The 20,064-nt window shown below is 46.7% G+C and overlaps 1 long non-coding RNA gene across 1 annotated transcript in view; it reads left to right on the top strand.

Annotated features, from left to right (window-relative positions):
• Window positions 1–20,064, top strand: part of LOC142590704 (uncharacterized) — a 166,650-nt gene that overhangs the window by 93,862 nt on the left and 52,724 nt on the right. The window contains exon 4 of the long non-coding RNA XR_012830228.1: window positions 15,161–18,092. This is a non-coding gene — a long non-coding RNA (uncharacterized LOC142590704). The remainder of the gene's footprint in view (window positions 1–15,160; window positions 18,093–20,064) is intronic.

Below are 20,064 nucleotides of genomic sequence, written 5' to 3'. Positions count from 1 at the left end.
TAAAGATCTACTTACGATAATTAAAAGCCTATCTGTTTGACAGCGTTTCATCTGAGTTCCCCTTTGCAAGGTAATACAGACTTGCTGATTGTTCGTATTGGGCACCCTCGACATGTGTCCAACCGCCAAAGAAAGGGTCATTCCGAATGTTTCATTTCAGGAAGGCGTGTTACCCTCCTGTCTTTCATTCCCGTTCGCCAACACGCATAACACGAAAGTGCTGCTTGAAGAGCGTCGTTAGTCCAAGCCAACTAGCTACCGTAACTCACCTCGCCTATATCGCTGTCATTTAGGCTTAGATAAGAAATATTATTATTTCAAACCGACGCATCACGAATCCAAAAAGAGCTGCGCGCGACCAGCCCAGCTAGGTTTCTTTCATTTCGTACATCGTCGTAGCGGCTAATAGTAGCTCACGAAGCAGAGCACTGAGTGTGGATATGGCAGAGAAGGTGTTCTATAAAATGTCTCGTCACCCACCGAAAATTGCCCGCCGTGCTACTGGCCTTTCCTAGAAAATTGTATATGTGACGCCCAGCCATTTGGAACACAGCAACTTTGTTTTGCGATGGGAGAGTCCAGGTGAGAGACGGGCTGGTTATGGAGATAAAGACACGCTATTTTCTGCAGTAACCTAGGCATGCATGGATGAATGCCTTTATTTATTGAGAAAAAGGAGGAGCAAGACTCAGTGGAAGCACGTCTCAGCAGACTGGGAAAGAAGCGGGGGACAAAGAGGAAAAGCTGGGGCCTGGGTGGCAGGCGAAGTCCCAGCTTAGAGGCGAGAGAATATAAGCAAGAGTTGGCGAAACCAGTTGAATTCCAGTGTAGATGTGTGATGTGCCGAGTAAATGATTGGAGTCACCGCCCAGCATCCGTCCTTTGCGGCAGTATAAGCTCCCACCGTTCTTGGTAACAAACCTTTACTGAAAACCAACCTTCGCAATTACTTATTCATCAGCCATGCCTAGCCACGTATTCCTTAGTGGCAGGGTCTGTGGATTACATCTACGCTGTCCCGACAAGTTACGACCATAACGTGGCACTTGCGGTTACGGATGCCATACTCGTGACTCTTACTATACTACTACTATACTGCGCGAATACTATAAACATGGGTTTACTGCACAAGTTAGTGAACAGACATTTTAGAACCGCGTTTTTCGCCTTACATACGCCCAACGCAAGCACCATTGTAGCATGTCACGGTGTGAGTCTCTTCAAGACAGAGGCGCGAACGCAAACATAAGAACGTGTTAGAAGACAGGTTCTTGGGCCTCGTGCCAAACATATCCAAGCCAACAATATGTTAACAATCATGCCGTCGTTTCTATGCAAAGAGGTTGTGTATTTAAACTTCTGGAGTGACAGTCCAATCCGCCACCTACGGGAGCGCGTGAAGCCGCCGGGGGCCACATTGTTAGAGGAAAAGGAGTGCGGCCACAGTACGTGGCTGCGGTATACGCGCGACGCAACCTGTGCTTGCGGTTCTGCGATGAAAAAATAAAGTTAAACCCCTTTAGGAAGTATATCAGTCCGCCATTTGGTGTCGCAGTTGTCAAAAATAAAATGTCATGGTGGTGGCTGCCTAGTGTGCTGTGTACAATATTGTTACGAGGAGTTGCGAAGAAATGGTTTTATTTACAGGAGAATTGGACGATGATGGTAGCGTGATCGTAGTGCAGCCCGGCCTCTCTAACTCCTCGTTTTCTTCGTCCTCTCTTTCTTCTCTTCCTGTCCGTGCCTTTCGTATCTGTTAAATTTCCCCGCAAGCAGACGAAGCCCGTGGGGCGAGTCAGGATGTACAAGCAGGGTAGAAAGGCTTCAGGCGAGCAATATGAGTCAGCTGAGTTCTGCTTGATCGCCGACCATTGCACAGGAGGCGAGCTATGACGTAAGTGAGTTCGCTCAGGCGGTCCACAACTACAAATGGGCCTGAATATTGTGACAAGAACTTTTGGTACAATCCACGCTTGCGTTGCGGTGTCCAAAGGAGGAATAAGTCACCTTTTTGCAGCGATACTTGTACGTGACGGTCGTCGTATCGCTCTTTCGAATGACTTTGCGAGGCCAGAGTACGAAGACGAGCTATTCGACGCGCTTCTTCAGCGAGACACAAAGTCTTCGATACAGAATCATCACTGTGCAGAACGAAAGGTAGGAAAGTGTCCAGAGGGCTTCGCAGTAACCTTGCATACAGGAGGTAAAATGGGCTATAATTCGTGGTTTCGTGCTTCGCAGTGTTGTATGCATAAGTGATGAAGGGCAGCACGTCGTCCCAGTTCTTATGATTGGAGGAGACGTACATAGCAAGCATGTTAGTCAGCGTTCTGTTTGTCCTTTCAACGAGGCCATTGGTCTGTGGATGATATGGCATGGAATGACGGAACTGTGAAGTGCACAAACGAAGTAACTCTTCAATGGCATCAGCCGTGAACTGGCGACCACGGTGACCACGGTCGCTGATGATGACACGTGGTGGGCCATGACGAAGGACCACGGAACGGAGAAGGAAGGCCGCCACGCAAGCAGCGGTGGAAGACGGTATGGCTGCAGTTTCTGCATACCGTGTAAGATGGTCTACGCAGACAATTATCCAGCGGTTCCTGTTGTTAGATGGCGGGAATGGACCCAGAAGGTCAATGCCTACTTGCTCGAACGGCGTATTGGGCGGTGTCAATGGCCGAAGGGGACCCGGGGCTGCGGTGGTCGGTCGCTTGTGACGTTGGCACGTTTCACAACTAGCGACATAGCGACATAGCGCTTGGTTGCTTCGTACACCTTGCGCCAGTAAAAGCGCTCCTGCGTGCGGTGCAGCGTTCGTACGAAGCCGAAATGGCCGGATGTCACATCGTCATGCATGGCGCGTAGAAACTCGGAGCGGAGACTCTCGGGGACAAGAAGCAGAAAACGCGCTCCATGCCCGGAGTAATTAGTTTTGTACAGCAATTTATCACGGACAGTAAAGCGACCGCTGCCTTTAGAAGTACGGGCGGCGACAAAAAGCGGATCAAGGGTAACATCATCCCGTTGTTCTCGCTGAAAGTTTGCCGCGTCAGGGAACGTAGGAGTAACAGCAGCGAGACAGTCGTCAAAATTCTCAGCATCGCAGTCGGTAGTCGCAAGAGGAATCCGAGAGAAGCAGTCTGCGTCAGCGTGACGACGGCCACTCTTGTACCCACAAAGTCGTATTCCTGGAGGCGCAGCGCCTAACGTGCGAGGCGACCAGAGGGATCACGCAAACCGACCAGCCAGCATAAAGAATGATGGTCGTTGATAATCTTGAATGGTCTACCGTAAAGATAACATCGAAACTTTTGTACGGCGAAAACGGCTGCCAGGCATTCCTGTTCCGTGACCGTATAATTGCGTTCAGATTTGCTCAGACAACGGCTGGCATATGCGACAACCTGTTCTGCACCACTGTGACGTTGTACAAGCACCGCTCCTATCCCGATTCCCCTCGCATCAGTGTGAACTTCAGTCGGGCAAGATGGATCGAAGTGACGCAAGAGGAGTGCTGACGTTAGTATAAACTTCAGTTGAGAGAATGATGCGTCACACTCTGGCGTCCAATTGAAGGATGCATTTTGTCGCAAAATACTTGTCAACGGGTAAACGATGTCGGCAAACCGGGGAAGAAAACGACGAAAATACGAACATAGGCCAATGAATGAGCGGAGTTCTCGTGTTGACTGCGGTGGCTTGAAGGAGCTCACTGCTTCAATGTTACGAGGATCGGGTCTGACGCCATCCTTGTCGACTAAGTGTCCCAGGACCAGTGTTTGACGTTCGTCGAACCGACACTTTTTTGAGTTTAGGACCAGTCCAGCTTTCTCAATGCAGTCGAGAACGAGGCTGAGGCGTTCGTTATGTTCTTCAAACGTGCGGCCAAAGATTACAACATCATCGAGGTAACACATGCATATCTCCCACTTTAGACTGCGTAGTACTGTGTCCATGAATCTTTCAAAGGTGGCAGGAGCATTGCAAAGGCCAAAAGGCATAACATTAAATTCGAATAGGCCCTCTGGAGTCACGAAAGCGATCTTTTCCTTGTCGGCAGGGTCCATAGGTATTTGCCAGTACCCCAATCGCAAATCAAGTGTTGAGAAGTAAGAAGCAGCGTGTAAGCAATCACTGACGTCATCGATTCGCGGTAGTGGATAGACATCCTTCTTCGTCACTGCGTTTAGATGTCTGTAATCCACGCAGAATCTCCAGGAGCCATCTTTTTTTCGGACCAGGATTACTGGGGCTGCCCATGGACTAGATTACTCTTGAACGACACTTTTGTTCATCATCTCCTTGACTTGCTCGGCAATAACTTTGCGCTAGGACGATGGCACTCGGTAGGGCTTCTGGCGGATGGGGTGTGCTGAGCCAGTATCTATTCTGTGACGAGCGCAGGACGCGGTATGACGGTAAATGAAGGGGTGCATCTCCATGCGTGAAATCAAATTCGGCCTCATGCCTGGCAAGGACTTGTACCAGTGCTTGCCGTTCCGATGTACCGAGAGCCTTGCTGATCATGCCAAGCATTAGCTCTTCAGAATGGCGATTATCGCAAGGAAAGTAAGCTGTAGAAACGTCCGTAGTTAGTGCCGCTATTGAAGTACATGCGGCTTCATCGAAAAGAGCGATTTTCATACCGCGAGGAAGGACAACCGGCGTGGCGGAAGAGTTCAGCGCCCACAATGTGGCGACTCCTTTCGTCATTCACACGACAGAGCAGGGCACAAGTATATTTTTTAGCACCGTTTATGCGGAGAGGCCTAACTACAAGGTCAACACAATCAGTATCAACAGTAGTTGTAGAAACACGAACGGGCGTCAGGCACCACGATGGTACAATCACTTCATCAAGAACACTGACTGTGTCTGTGTCCTTGTCTTCACTACCCAAGCTTTGTTCAGAATGTGCTGATATAAATAACTTGTTCAATGAGATTTCGCCACAACCACAGTCCACGGAAGCGCCGCACTGTTCAAGAAAATCGATACCAAGAATAACGTCGTGCGAACAACGAGAAAGAACAAGGAATTCCGACACAAACACTTTCCCAGCCAACAAAACACTCACAGCACAAACACCAAGGGGATGAAACCACTCGCCGCCTACTCCACGAAAGGTAATACCGTCGTTCCAGGAAAACATAACTTTGTGGCCTTGCCGGTTTTTCAAAGCGAGGCTCATCACAGACACAGTCGCCCCAGTATCAACTAACGCCATGGTCGGTATTCCGTCAATCGAGACATTCACTGTGTTTTTGAACATCACAACAGGCAGAGGTATTTCTTGCAAAGACCGTCCGGCGACCACACATCCACTGGCCGCGGATGCTAGTTTCCCGGGGGCGGTCAGGAAGAACGGCGCCGAGGGGACGCAGAGCGACGGGGACGGCTATTTGGAGGCGTGAAACTCTGCTCAGATGCTGGCGAATCGCTGCGTCTGGTCTCGTGTGAGAAGTGATCCTTTGGAAGCAAATCGGTCGTCCGCAGGTCATATGAAGTACGGGTTCTGGGTGGCGAGAACATCGATGGTGTCCTACGTGATTGACGGGCTTGGCGACAATACCGAACTATATGGCCTGTGGAACGACAGTTGTAGCACACGGGAGGGTCGCGGTTCACAGCGTCTACCTCGAAACGAATGGTAGACGGCTGCGGGCGGCGAGAAAGTTCGTGGTCATGTGGATAACGTGTCTCTGCTGCTTGCTGAAATCCGTTATATCTTTCATAAGTCGCGTCGTGGTAGTAGGGTCGGTGCTGTTCTTGTCGTGGCCTGACAGAAGACGCAGGGCCTCGGGGGTAAAAACGCGGCTGCTCTTGTTGTGGCCGAGCGCCATAAGTAGGGCCTCTGTCGTAGAGACGTGACTGCTGTCGGGGCGCGAGTTCATAATCCTCAGTGCCCCTTGCCGCAGGATACGGGGAGAAGGATGCCACGTTTGGCTCAAAATCTGGCGGTAGGCGGAAGCTACGAGTGCCTGGATATGTCACTTGCGCGTGCAGGCTGAGTTCTTCCCGAACTATTTGTCGGATCGTTCATTCAAGATCAAGGGGCTGGTTGCTGTCCACGCTTGCAACTGTCGTTACATTGGCTAGCCTGCCAAACTTCGGCGTTATGCGCCTCGTCTTTAGTTGCTCGAAAGTACGACAGTGCCGAATGATGTAAGCGACGGAAGCCAGGCTGTCTTTTGCAATGAGGAAATTGTAAACATCCTCGGCAATTCCTTTTAGGATGTGCCCGACTTTGTCTTCCTCGGACATTCCAGAGTCCACCATCCTACACAGCTTTATTACTGCCTCAATGTAGGTCGTGCAGGTTTCGCCTGGTACTTGCGCACGTTGCAGTAGCGTCTGTTCTGCCCTTTTCTTTTTCGTCGCGGAGTCACCGAATCGCTCTTTGATTTCCGAAACAGATCTTCCCCATGTTGTGAATGTTTCCTCGTGGTTGTCGAACCACACCAATGAAGTATCGGTTAGAAAGAACACGACGTTCGAAAGCTGAGAAGCGCTGTTCCACCTGTTGGCGGCACTCACCCGGTGATAATGGATGAGCCATTCCTCGACGTCTTCGTCCAATCTTCCGGCGAAGGGACGCGCATCTCTCAGTTGCAGAGCAGAACTTGGGGCAGCAGTCGGAATGGGCCGCTGTTCGTCTGCGTCGTGGGACATATTCAACTCCGGTAGATTCGGTGGGAGTCCAGCAAGGCGACGGCTCCGTCGAAGAACTTGTGGTTCAGCCTCCGTCTTCGGGTGTCGATTACGCAGCACCTTTCACCACAACTGTTACGAGGAGTTGCGAAGAAATGGTTTTATTTACAGGAGAATTGGACGATGATGGTAGCGTGATCGTAGCGCAGCCCGGCCTCTCTAACTCCTCGTTTTCTTCGTCCTCTCTTTCTTCTCTTCTTGTCCGTGCCTTTCGTGTCTGTTACAATGTGTTGCGAGAACTGAAAAACAGTCGCTTCCTGATTTCTTCATTCAGTAACCTGCCGCGTGCATCGGCATTGTGATGCCCTTTCGTCGATACGTGGTGCCGGCCCGTACTGACACAACGACATGACCCGAAATGTAGTATCCTTATGCCATTTCTTAAAAAGATCACTATTTGTGTAAATCAGCGTTTTTGGTTGAAACCAAGAAAAAAATATTCAACGGTAGGTATCATTTTTGTCTGGCATTTGAGTTCTAGCTGAAAAGAGTCGGTGAAAGCAAATTTACAATAAAGCTAAGGCGACCCACAATCTGCACACAGCCGCAAGCCTACGTGCGCTCCACTGAGAATAACCTGCCAAAGTTAAGGTCATGTGTCAGCTGGCCGCTCAAGCAATCTTTACTTTTTTTTCGTTTCTGCATCCATTCTGCCTGCGTCTGCGGCAAAAACGTGAAGTGGGATGGTGGTGGTGGTGAATTGTAGCAGCAGGCGGGTTTAGCCTGGCGAACAAGTCCGGCAATTGCTCCAGGCAGATAGATAAACAGAAATTGGTGGAGGCAGGTGGTAGCGTAATGGTTAGCGTGCCCATTTCCCAAATGCAAGATGGAGCATTTGGGAGATGGGCTCGAATCTCGGTGGTTTGTTTGTGAAGACAGCTTTCTGTGGTCTCTGGTGACTGCGAAGCTCAGAATGAGGCGGCATCCTGACGACAACGGTCGCCGTCAACGTAACAGAATAAGCGGGCGTGCAAGGTCACGTCTAAAGCCGAAAGCACATTCGGAGGAAATACACTATACTCTTGCCGACAAAAAAAAAAACGTGATGAGTAACGAGCGGTGTTGTTGAGCGAGGCTGTAGACGGATAATGTCACCATAGACAGGACAACGCTCCCATCCTGGTGCTCAGGGGAAATATACGTCGACAGTGTGTCAATTAGCGTGTAATTGATACTTCATTAAGGTCGTTGCGTGTTTGTGTTGTGTCTAGCAGGAGCTAGTAGCGTAAGAGATGACACTGGAGAGAAGGCGGTGAGCGAAGTCCGCGAAAAGTAATTGAGGATAGCCATATAGAACGTCGACGCCATGTTGAATAAAGCCTGCGACTTCAGTTGCTCAGCCGCCAGAAAGGCTTGTGTCGTAGCATACCGCTGGGCGTATTTGGTAACCACAGCGATAAACACACATTTTGCGGAAGTAAACAGAGGAAAGGGACGTAGTGAGTTGGCCGCCCTTTTCGAGCTCTGGCATAGTTTGAAAAATGAATGTGGGGAAGTATGACGCACAAAATAGTATATGTCAACCCAAACGAATCAGCGTGGTCATACTTGCGCGACACGCCATGGTGGCCTGCCACCAATACATCATGAACTTGCAGTGATGAGAGTTTTCATTGCGTACTTGAGAATAAAAACGAGCACGTCAGAGACGTCCGAGGGACATTTCTAGGGTACAAGAGCACCCCCCCCCCCCCAAAAAAAAGAAAATCACGAATATAAGCTTACGAATATGGGCGTCGTAAGATCGAGCACTTCGGCGCTTGTTGATCTTCTTTAGGATTACGTCAGCATTTCATTCAGCGTTTCTTTCTGAGAAAAAGAGTTGAAGGCGCCCGTTTATTTGCATCACAATGGCAGGCGTAACCAGGCAAACATTGACAGCATTTCATTAGAGAGTGCCTGCGTACTCTGTGGAGATTACGCATGACAATGACATCAAACGCAGAAAGCTTTGCTTACATCGATTCGCACATACATAGGATTCGCATAATTTTTTCACTCATTGAATACAGTGCATTCTACGGTGTCATTCTTCGACAAAACAGATGGTACCGATTTTCGCGTAATGAGGATTGGAACAAATTGTCTCACCTTCCGGCTGTCACCTTTCTCCTACTGCCAACATTCCTTCCCCTCCGTAGTTGCTTAGCTTTTATTGGGTTCGGCTGCTAATCACGAGGTCTCGAGATCGAATCCCAACCACGGCAGCGGTATTTCAATGGGTGTGAAATGCGAAAACCCGCGCACTTAGGGCTAGGCACACGTTAAAAAATCCCAAGTGGTCTAAATTATTCTCGAATCCTCCACTACGGTGTGCCTCCTAATGAAATCGTGGTTTTGGCAAGTAAAACCTCATAATGTGTTATGTAACATTCGTTAAGGATGTCCTGGGCAGTCGCACAACTCTTGAGTACAATTAAGCGTCAGGAGTTGTGCGCGAGGTCTTTGAGTATGTGGATAGCCTTTATGGCGTTCGATAGCTGCTAGTCTACATTGCGGCTATATAATAAAGGCGGAACGGCAACATGGTAGAGAATGGGGAGAACACACAAATCCCGCATATATTACTGCACAATAATTTTAAATATCGTTCTTGCTTCACGCACGTGGACAACCGCCATAGGAGACTACTTTGGAAACTAACTGCAAGTACTATATATGTCGTACCCAATGGTGTACCTGGCCTGGTGGCCAGTAAATGGAGACGTAATATTGCGAACAGCTTCGGCTATAGCGTGCTAACGGACAACGACACAAACTGAAGTGACTAGTGCAAGAGTGGACAGGGAACACTAAAGACGCTACAAGGACAAGCGCCCAGTTGGATGTTTGCGCGCTTATCCTTGTCGCCTCTAGTGTCCCGTGTCCACTCTTGCGCTACTCACTTTAGCATGGAATACCAACTAGCCCGGTCTCACAGCCTGCGACGACACAGGGACAGTTTGCTCAACTCTTGTATTGTGACTTTTGTGTTAAGGTGAAAAACCAACTTATCCATGCATATGTCTTAATGCTTAAGCACATCTAGATTTGCAGCTGCGGCGGTGGCCCATGTGTGCGCATTGCAATGTCGCTAGTGAAATAATTTTGTGCACCTTAACGAATTCGATAGTGGAAAATCAAAATCCGTCCACGACGGCGTCTCTAGTAGGCGCTGTGCGATGTTCGGACGTTAACAATGTATGCCGACTGAAGAAAGGCTGCCCCGAAGTACTTCTGACGATTAGGCTAGCTTCTTTACTCCGTAGAATGAAAAAAAGAAAAGGAAAAGAAAAAAAAAAGAAAAAAAAGAACCGCATCAAAAGCCCAGAATCAACCATTGCTCGTCGCGACTAAACGCTCTTAGGATGACGAGTAATTTCTAGGCGACGAGCGAATACGCTTGATCAAGAACACTGATAACACCGGCGGGACAAGCATTGTGGCGAAGTTCAATGCGCAGGGATAGCTTTTATTTTTTTTATTTTGTTTGGTTGACGTCATCACGCGTCACCGCGGGAAGTTTGAAAAGTTTAAGGTTAGTACGCCACGTGGTGGCACTCACGCGAACTAAACCCTCATGTCCAGAAAAGCTGGATACGCTAAAACTGTAAAAAACGTGTGTTGGTTAGCGTTCGCTACACTATAGCGTATAGTGTACGCTATAAGTTGCGTAGTCTAAACTAAAACTGTCGAATATCGTCAACCGAACCGGCCATTCGAATGAGCCCATTAAAATATGCTTGATTTATACTGACCTCACTGCAGGAGCCCAGGACCATCATAGCGTGCCAAAGGAAAGCTACCGGTGAGAATATGTCGTCCATGTCCTGTACTACCAGGCAAAGATCAATATGCTGTAGCCTGAAAGAGACCAAAGAGAGCTCAACTGAGAATGATAAGGTCATTTCGGGCTTAACGTAATTTTGGGCAGCTTCTGTTGATTGTGCCAATATATAAAGGGAACAAGAAATTATGGAATATTTCTACAGACCCAGTTCACACGCGACAAATGACGGCGCAGACGCGAAGCGTAGACGACGACAGAATACTGCAACCTGACAATCCACAGGCAAACATGTGTGATCAATTAAGCCTATTTTGGGATGTGCACTACAAGTTCCTGTGCTCGGGACAACTGTGTATAATAAGAGGTTAGTAATACTAACCTCTCTAACAGGCGATGCGCCGCATGATCACGGGACATAAAGCGCTCATTACACTATAATCTTATTGACCCATTTAAGGGTGTTTTGCTTCGTCTATACCTAACCGCGTTATAGCCTCGAAAAATCCATTTAGGCAAGCTTATATGCCCATACAATGGGGGCTTTCGGTTACGTCAATGGCCATTTACATGCATGACGTGCCATGCATGGAAGCTAAGCCCTGCATGTGCGCCTTATTCATTCGTGCACTTTGCCATTCGAATCAATATTTAAAATCACTAGAACTTGAAAACTACCGCAGCTCTTGTCTATTTGCCGCTACGGCCCCAAGTGGCCAGTCGCAGCTACGACACGATTTTTTATTGGCATTTTGTTTGTAATTATTTAAAAGAAGGTGAACGTTGCCCCCATGGTTCCCGTTACGGGTGCCTTTCCTGTACTGCAGTCAGACAGGCTGTTTAGGTCATCATAGACATCGACCGGTATGAAACGTTTCGAACGCGAGTAAAGCATAATAAGAGCTATCGTTTAGAACGATGCGTAGCAGGATGTGATCCTTAGTCAAGTCAAAGAGCCTGTGTGGCGCAAGTCTTCGTTTCTCCTTCTGTGGGAATTGCGTAGCACAACTACGACAACTATTATTTATTCTTCAAAGCACTAAGTATAGCAAATACGAAGAACTCCTCGCGCTTTGCACATTTTGTCGAGTAGCTACGAGCACTCTGGTCAGTCTTGTCGACAACCGCGAGATGAACATCGGCCGACGACACATAAATGTTTTAAACATTACCAATGGCTCATATTTAGCACTTTGTGGGGGAGTTTTGACCCCACTGTTGTATTTCCTCAAATATAAAAGAGCGTATGCCGTGGGCTTCGGAAACGGTGGCGAGTACACGATAGCACAATAGTTCGAATCTCCGTTACCTCGTCCAAAGTGATTCAGCGGTCAGTTTACGATCTTACATAGCTGTAGAACTTTTTCTCGTGCATTGTAGATGCAGCATCTCATCTTTTAGTCAAAGTACGAAGAAATGCGCCGATTTTTATTGAGTAAACTACGACAAGCCGAAGCTATACAGCTGTGCTGCTGCCAACGGGGAGATGCATTATTGGACCAAATGTGCCAATAACAGCGCATGATTACCTATGTTTGCTCCTACGGTTGCAGTACTTTCGATGATCCAGTGACTTTAGGATTGATCATAAGCCGGCCCAATTAAAGAGACTTAGGCCCGCTGAAACGCACTAGTTACTGTAAGGCACAAAATATTTCACTAAAACACGGAAGAAAAGGGTGTTTGATAGTTCTTTATAGTTTGCTTTCCAGACTTACATTATGATATTGCGATGGTCACAGCACAACAAAAATTAAAAATTGAAGAACATACAATACACACCGTAGAGCAAAGCCAACAAAGAGCACACATACGAACTACACATTCGTATACAAACGGTGTTCGAGCTGCCTACGTTCACAAACCTACTAAACTGCTTATATAACCATGCTGTTTTGGCTTGTAGGGTAGCAGTCCTATAGACAGAGTAGCGCGAAAAAAACGTGGAAAAATAAGAGACACTTAAACAGGATGGGTGCAATCCGTGCCCCTCCTTCGTACCTGCTTTTTTCCGCTGCCCTCTCTATACCTCAAGAATGATCCAAATAAAACAAGCCAGTTTTACTGCAGTCCAGTGGGTACATCTGTCTTCTATGTAAGTAAACTATGAATACCGGAAAAATTTTTGTTTGGATATATTCACGTAACAGGCACCTCTAAAGCAAACAGACCTGGTAATATAAAATTGCAATGTATTGAGTGCCTTTCCATTAGCGACTTCGACTTCTAGCTATCAGCATGGTGGTCACATGTATGATGAACAGGTATTTCGATAGCTAGGGGCAGTCAGCACGCAAAGGGTGTATGAAATGAACAATATGTCCTTAAGGAAATGATATTGTTGTCTTGGTGGTTAAACCAGCCTTACATCTAAATTTTTGCAGATTTCTGTTTCAAGAAACGGTGTCTTGGAGCTGGAAAGCCCCTTAAGCTTGTAAAGTGGTTTACAATGTATAAATTAGTTGCATTCATGATAGGTCATGTCTAGCGTACGTAGTTTTATTGTAGTTACCATGAATGTTGTGCAGTGATTATTAGCTTACTGGCAGTAAGATGACTGATAGGAGACGCAACTCACGAACAACGCTGGATCTTTGTTAAGGAGCATGAATAGCAGCGTGAACGTTCAACTAAGCTTCTCATTCTTTTATGGGACACTTTTGCAGTCACTGTAACCAGCTGAACACGAAGGCAACGATGAGAAGGGTCTCCGCAGGGAGTGACAGTTCTAATCAAACAGCGATAATTATAATAAAATTCCTGTCGTCACAATGCTTCCTTATATTTGGGCGGCTGTAATGCAGACTCACACACGGCCTGCTTCAAGAAAAATAAAACGAAAAATTCCGTTGTAAACTTAAGATTCAAAAGTGATACGAACGCTCCTCTAAGAATTTACAAGAGCGGTATCACTCAGGGAACGTAGCAGTGGGGTAATTCATAATACGGGTGGGGGGGGGGCGCCTCTCCATTTTAAGTCAGTTTTAGTAAACTATTTAGTAAAAGGCAAATACAAATGATATTATGAGTATACCTCATTCTTCGTAGCTGGTCACTGCTGAAGTGGACAGCAGGCGACGTCCAGCAGCGCTTGAAGTTCTCGTCGAAGGCGCGAAATTTGTAAGCCACCAACCAAGCGATCTCGTTGTAGAAGTCGATCAGGAGCGTTGTTATTCCAGAAACCATGAGCCTGACCATGAATAGGATTGTGAAAACCACAGAAACTGGCCATTAGTATGCCGCGCTGTCGGGCGTAGGAAATGATTTCAGGCATTCCTAACATGCCATGTGCGCGTTCTCGATAACGCTAACAAGAAAGAGCTGACGGATTTATATTCTTGTATAGCCGCGCTCGTTTGTGCCGGCACTGCATGGTTCGAAAAAGGCGGCTCACTGGCCACACGAAGCGCGTTTTGCAGAACACTCAAGTTAAATCCGCCACAAGATGACGAGAGCTGCGTTTCAGTTCACAGAATTGACACAAAGGTGTACGCCTGTTTTCGAACACACCTAGATGGGCTAGTTGGTTGATTTCGAGCATATATGCGCGCTTAACAGACGTTCATGGAGGAGACGACGCACGCTGGGCATAAATGTTTGCATACGGGACTGCGCTTATGAGTCCTATGTTTGTACGTGCCTGTATGCCGTCCGTGTCCTGTTGCAACACATCAAAATCAGTGTAAAATGTGCACTAACTGACGGATCAAGAGTTATCAGGAAATCCTGTGTCGTACCCAGCCCGGAGAGTAGTAGATAAATACCCTCACAAGTACCTTCTCTTGTGGCGACATCATGTCCCCCAGACAATAAATGGAAGCCTTGAGGCATTGAGAAGAAACGTATGCGTCAGTGTATTCTTCATTTTTCTTCGCAAGAGCGAGTTTCAGTTCTGCAATTTTTTGTCCTCTGTGGTTCTGCGCATCGCACACATGCGCGTGTTCTCATGAAAAGAAGTTACTTGTGTGTTGGCGCTCTTCTCTAGCCGTTTCTGGCAGTTAATTTTTCCTTTGGTAACGTCTTTCACTTCAGACACTGAGTGACAATAAATGACGCGGAAAGTTAGAACGCATTTTCTTAGACTAGCGAATAAATGCACTGTTCAGTAAGGCTCTGTAGATTACGCTGTTTAGAGGAAGGGGCGCAGTACTTTGTGCACAAAGTGAGCGCGCAAAGAGAACGTGGAACGAAGAACGCGCACAGTAGAGGTGGCTCAGGTGTCTAGAGTACAAATAAACGAGCCTTCTATGAGTAGCAAATTGGACAAACACAATTGCTTACAATCTGAAGCTGTAAAAATCTATACTTGACCTAAAGCGCCAATCAACGAGGACAAAAGAAAAGGGGACAACATGAGCGCTACTTCCAACTAATGTTTATTCGCAGAGATACACGGCGATGTACTAGTCGACATCGCTCTGAAACAAAGTTCATCATTGCGCAAGCACGCTCCAAACATCCCCAAAGGTTGAAAATATTGGGCGTATATTTGCGACGCGGCTAAGGTGATAAAGAATAAACAACAAAAGAACAGAAGCTCGGAAAGCGTAGGACTTCTAGGAACAAGCTCTGGCTAAGACCTTTATCATGTGGCCACTGGTAGTGTTGAAAGTGTTGATTTGACAGAGGAGGTAGCAACGAGGTCGGCTCGCCTGAGGTTCATTTCCCACTTCACAGGTTCCCATGCGAAGTGATATCTTGAGGCAAGGAAGGAGCTGTATCGAATCCGGCTCTTCTCTGTGCGCCTGTGTCGTGCGGGATGAAGACGAAAAGCGCTCCTGTTTACTGCTGGAAGTTGGATTCACATCACCGTGAAATTTGCGCTGGTCTGATAAAAGGGACCTGCAGAACCTTCCCTCTTCCTTTGGCAGTGGACGCAACAACGAAGCCATCTCATCAGACGTTTATTGCCTATTTGAAGGGTTTGACAAATACTCCTTTCTGTGAATTTTTTTTGCTACCTCTACTGACAACTGCCAAATGTTGCAATCGTTTTTGGGGGAGCAATTTTGTGTCACTATTGTGCTTCATTTTCTGTTTCGCACTGCTGCTTTTGAGCCATGGGAAAGAACGGCGCTAAACTCGAACGTGAACTACGGAACCTTAAGCATAACATTCGCAAAGAAAAAGAGTCCTCACGCAGAGCGTCGAGTTCGTGAGCAAACAGTACGAGGTAATTAAGTCTGAATGTGAACGCGTAAAAGCTGCTAATGCTGCCTTCAAAGCAGCGCAAGAGCCACTACTGAAGCAAATTCGAGCACTGAAGAAATAAGCGCGTACAAATGCGTGAAAGATAACAGCGCAGCATCAATATTTGCGCAAGCAAAACATTGAAATGAAGGCAATTCGATGCACTGAGAACGATAATCTCGTGGTTGCCCAAGGAAAGGTTGGCGATACGCCGGGTGTGACCGTAACCGAGAACGATATTAAAGCCTGTCACCGTGTAAGTCGGAAAGTGCCAAAAACATTCTTGTAGCTTTTGCTCCTCGGACAAAATACGATGAAATTATTGCAAAGCCACGTGGGAGAAGGCCAACAACGCAAGAACTGTTAGTGTTGGTAAACAAACATTTCTGGCCCCAACTCAAAAAAGCTTCTTGGCATGACTGTTGCTAGGAAGAAAGCAATGAAGTGGAACTTTGCTTGGCTCAAGAACGGAAAGCTCTTCGCGCGGAAAACGGAGGCCTTTAACGTTAACCATATAGCGAGAGAGGAGGCCCTCGCGAAGAACTGCTAGGAGGAATGCGTGGCCCGTGCGCTTAGCTTCCTTTGAATCTGCCGCTACTACATATCACTGCGTGTCCTACTGATACCGGCCGCATTGCTTTCTTGCGTTTAAATGCATAATTGGCAATAGACAAGGAAGACCCAATTATTGCGCTCCTAAACGAATTTACTCTCTGATTTAACGTCATCATGATAAGCCAAACATGACACGCGCCTGAAGATGATGTCTTGTACCTGCCTGGGTATCAAAGCTTCTTCGTTAACCGATAGCATCGTCGTGGAGGAGCGTGCTGCGGGAAGGGGCGTGCTGCGGATTCTATCAGAGTGACTTTCATGAACTTTTCTCTAGGATTACTCAAAGATTACGTTAGATTATGAAGTGGTAACACTTAAAGATAGATCTAGTCTTTTCGTAGCTATATATTGGCAGGCTGAAGGGAACAAAGAAAGCTTCCTTGCCTTCTGAGAATAACTACTTAAATACGCTTGTCCGGATAACTTGTTGCTTAAGATGGGCGGTGCCTGCAACATTTCTTGCTACGTCTCATGCGGCAGTGCATGATCTCCTATTGTTGCTCGATTCCTATTCTTGTTCCAACGTAGTAACTGCGCCCACTCCCATCACAGATGTCTCTGAAAGCCTAATTCATTCATTTATTAGGAATGATTCCATTCATATTGTAAAAGCTGGAGTCATTGTAGCAGACATAGGGGGCCATTAGCATGTTTATATGCGCTCAAAACAAAAGACACATTTGGTGTCATGGCTCTTTGAAGAACATTCTTTATAAAAGAAATAAATTTAAAATAACATTAGCCAATTTTCCAAATCTTCTTCAGGCGACGAGTTGTAGCTCGGTACTTCAATGTACAAATGCCAATCAACGCCGCTTCTATGCAGATACTAAAGCAATCATACAATTTATATAAATACAAAAATGTGCGTAAGTCAAGAAAGGTACGCAAACAGTCGCTCACAAAGGAACGCATGAGGTTAATTCGAAAAAAGAAGATATCAAATGCAGCGTCACTTTGTTAGCACAAGAAGCAATATGACATTTCCGCTTTCAAGAAGTATCGAAATGTTACAGAATTCCTACGAGACGCAGAAGCAATTATTATGTAAAACTATTTAATCAAGCAGATTTACCAAGTGACATTGCGTGGCGGGCCATAAATAGGCTTCCAAATCGCAATGCAGGCGAATTATGCATATTGAATTAAGTGATAAAGGACGGAACTTAAAAAGCAGAGATATCGATAACCGCTTCAATAAGTACATTACGAAGCTTCTGTCTCGTGTGCACGACATTGAGGCTGCCAATTTTCTAGGTGTGCCAAACTCGGAAACGGCGTTTTTTTTTTACCTACAACTCCGCATGAAGTGTACGCTGTTTTTATGTCTCTCAAAAGCACCCAAGCGCGCGATATGGAAGCACTTCACGTAACGCCGAATAAATTTCTTACCGACACCTTCCCCTCAGTGCTCACCCACATATACAATGTTTGTCTGTCTACTGGAGTATTTCCCTCCAACATGCAATGCGCAGAAGTTGCTCTGCTGTTTGTGTCTGGGGACAGAAAGAGCCTTTCCAAATATCGGCCCGTGTCAGTACTTCTGATAATTTCAAAAGGACTCGAGAAAATCATCTGTAAGAGGGCTGTGTAATTTTGCAGAAATATTCTCTGGTGGTGGTGGTGATAAACTTTATTGAAAGGAGGAAGGGTAAAGAGAGACGTGGCTGAGGGTTTGGGCTCAAGTAAGGCCCTGGGCCTGCTTGGCCTTTTCCGCCCAGTCCACCAGTTCAAGTTGTCGGTCGACGTCCCCGGAACTGAGCCAGGCTGTCCAGTCTCGCTGCTGACGGGAGGATGAGAGAAGGTGAGCGAGGTGCATTGTCACATTATGTGTGTGAGTGTTCCTGTTTCTGAACAGAGCCTACATTTGTAGCTTTCCTTGCCCCCTGTGATTTTGTTCATATATTTTGGGTGTGGGTATGTGTTTGTCTGAAGTCTCCGAAACGCGACCACTTGCGTTTTGTCGAGTTGCTTGGCCGGTGGTGGGAGCGCGCGACGCCTCAAGCGATACCGATGGGCTATGTCAAAATAAGTCTCGCAGGGTTCCTCGTGTCTCTCCTCATCAATCACGCCGTCCGCATCCGCGGACGAGGCTCGGCGCGCGAGATCTCGAGCCAAACTGTGAGCGGACGCGTTGCCGGGCACAGCCGCGTGAGCGGGGGTCCACACGAGGGTTTTCAAGCCGCTTAGGGGGCGTCGTGTGAGGACATGGTACGCCTGTTTGGAAATTCTACCACGGACGAAATTGCCGATGGCCTGCTTGCTGTCGCTGACGACGGCATTCGATTCCGCATGCATGGCCATGGCAATCGCGGTTTCCTCCGCTTCCACCACTCGGCCAGCCGTGATTGTTGTATGTTATATCAATCCTCAGTTGTGATCCGCTACCACCGCGGTCATGAGGTCGCCGCGAGGGTGTCTGGCTGCGTCTGTGTAGACCACTCCATCTTGCGAGCCGTACCGTCGCCGAATGGCTTCACTAAGGGCCTGCCGAGGGCCCGTAGTGATGGAACTCGGGGTCCATGTTGCGGGGTAGAGGTGGGGCATAAATATGGCCCACCTCTCCATGTTTTTGTGGATTTCTCAAAAGTATTCGATAGGATTTCACGTTGTTTATGAAATTAGAGCATTACAGTTTTCGTGGTTTCTTTTGAGCTTTTTAAGTCGTACTTAACCCTTTCAGACGCCACTTTATCCTGTTGATTAAAAACTTGCTTTGACCACATCTCTTGCACCTTCAGAATCATATAAAGTGTACAGCGGCAGAAAACATTAAGAATTTTCAAGCGTTTAGCGAGTTTTGTCAAGCTTACAAAATTTCGACTCCACGCGAGAACTCACTACAGGAACACAAAATATGCGAACATATACTATATCGTGTTTGAAAAGCTTGAAAAGCACTTATCCAGCCACTTGAAAATTATGCCTAATGCATGACATTGTGAAAACAATAAGAGAAATCAACCCGATACATACAACATACACAGAGTAAAGACACCCAGCCGTCTACCTTCGCACTCATTTTGCTAAAATGGTCTGCATGTTATTCAAAATTGCAGCACAGTTCAAATTATAAGCGTTTCAAGATATATGAAACACATTTTAAATACCATTACTTTCATCAGTGCTTTTGCCATTGATGCACTCTCCTGCTCTGCACAATTGTGAAGACAGCGTCTCAAACGGTGAAACAAAATAAAACAATGTACCACTATTGTAAATGATCGCTCAGGCTTATGAACCTGCACGCAGGGGTTCCTCAAGGGGGCCTACTGGGGACTGCACGTTTCATTATATACATGAATGACTGAATAAATACTAGCCATGAATTCCAGTTTATGATTTATGCTGATGATACAGCCATTTTCTTCCATTCATATCACATGGAAAAGCTGTCACAATTAGCTAACATCGTATTGCGCAGTCTATTCTTGTGTTGAAGAGCAAATTTATCAAATATAAACACACACACACACATAAAAACACAGAAATACTGTTTACTCCTGAACAAAAGTATGTAAATGGTGATTTCGAAACGTTTCTTGGAAATTGAAAAGTTAATATTGCAGCCGGCGTGAAAACATGCGCAGTAACCTTCAATCAGCGTTTAAGATGGGATAAGCATGTTGAGCACCTCATTGTAAATATGGCTAGAGTGTGTGGTATACACTGTAGATTGTGAGGACACTCTTCCTCAAAAACTAAAGGTATTCTGCTTCTCATATTCGCCTCTTATGCAATGTCTAAAAATATTGAGCAGTCTATCTGTTTTACAA

Source organism: Dermacentor variabilis, chromosome 8 (assembly GCF_050947875.1).
Source record: "Dermacentor variabilis isolate Ectoservices chromosome 8, ASM5094787v1, whole genome shotgun sequence".
In the NCBI taxonomy this organism is placed as follows: domain Eukaryota; kingdom Metazoa; phylum Arthropoda; class Arachnida; order Ixodida; family Ixodidae; genus Dermacentor; species Dermacentor variabilis.
This window is presented reverse-complemented; position numbering and strand designations above follow the sequence as displayed.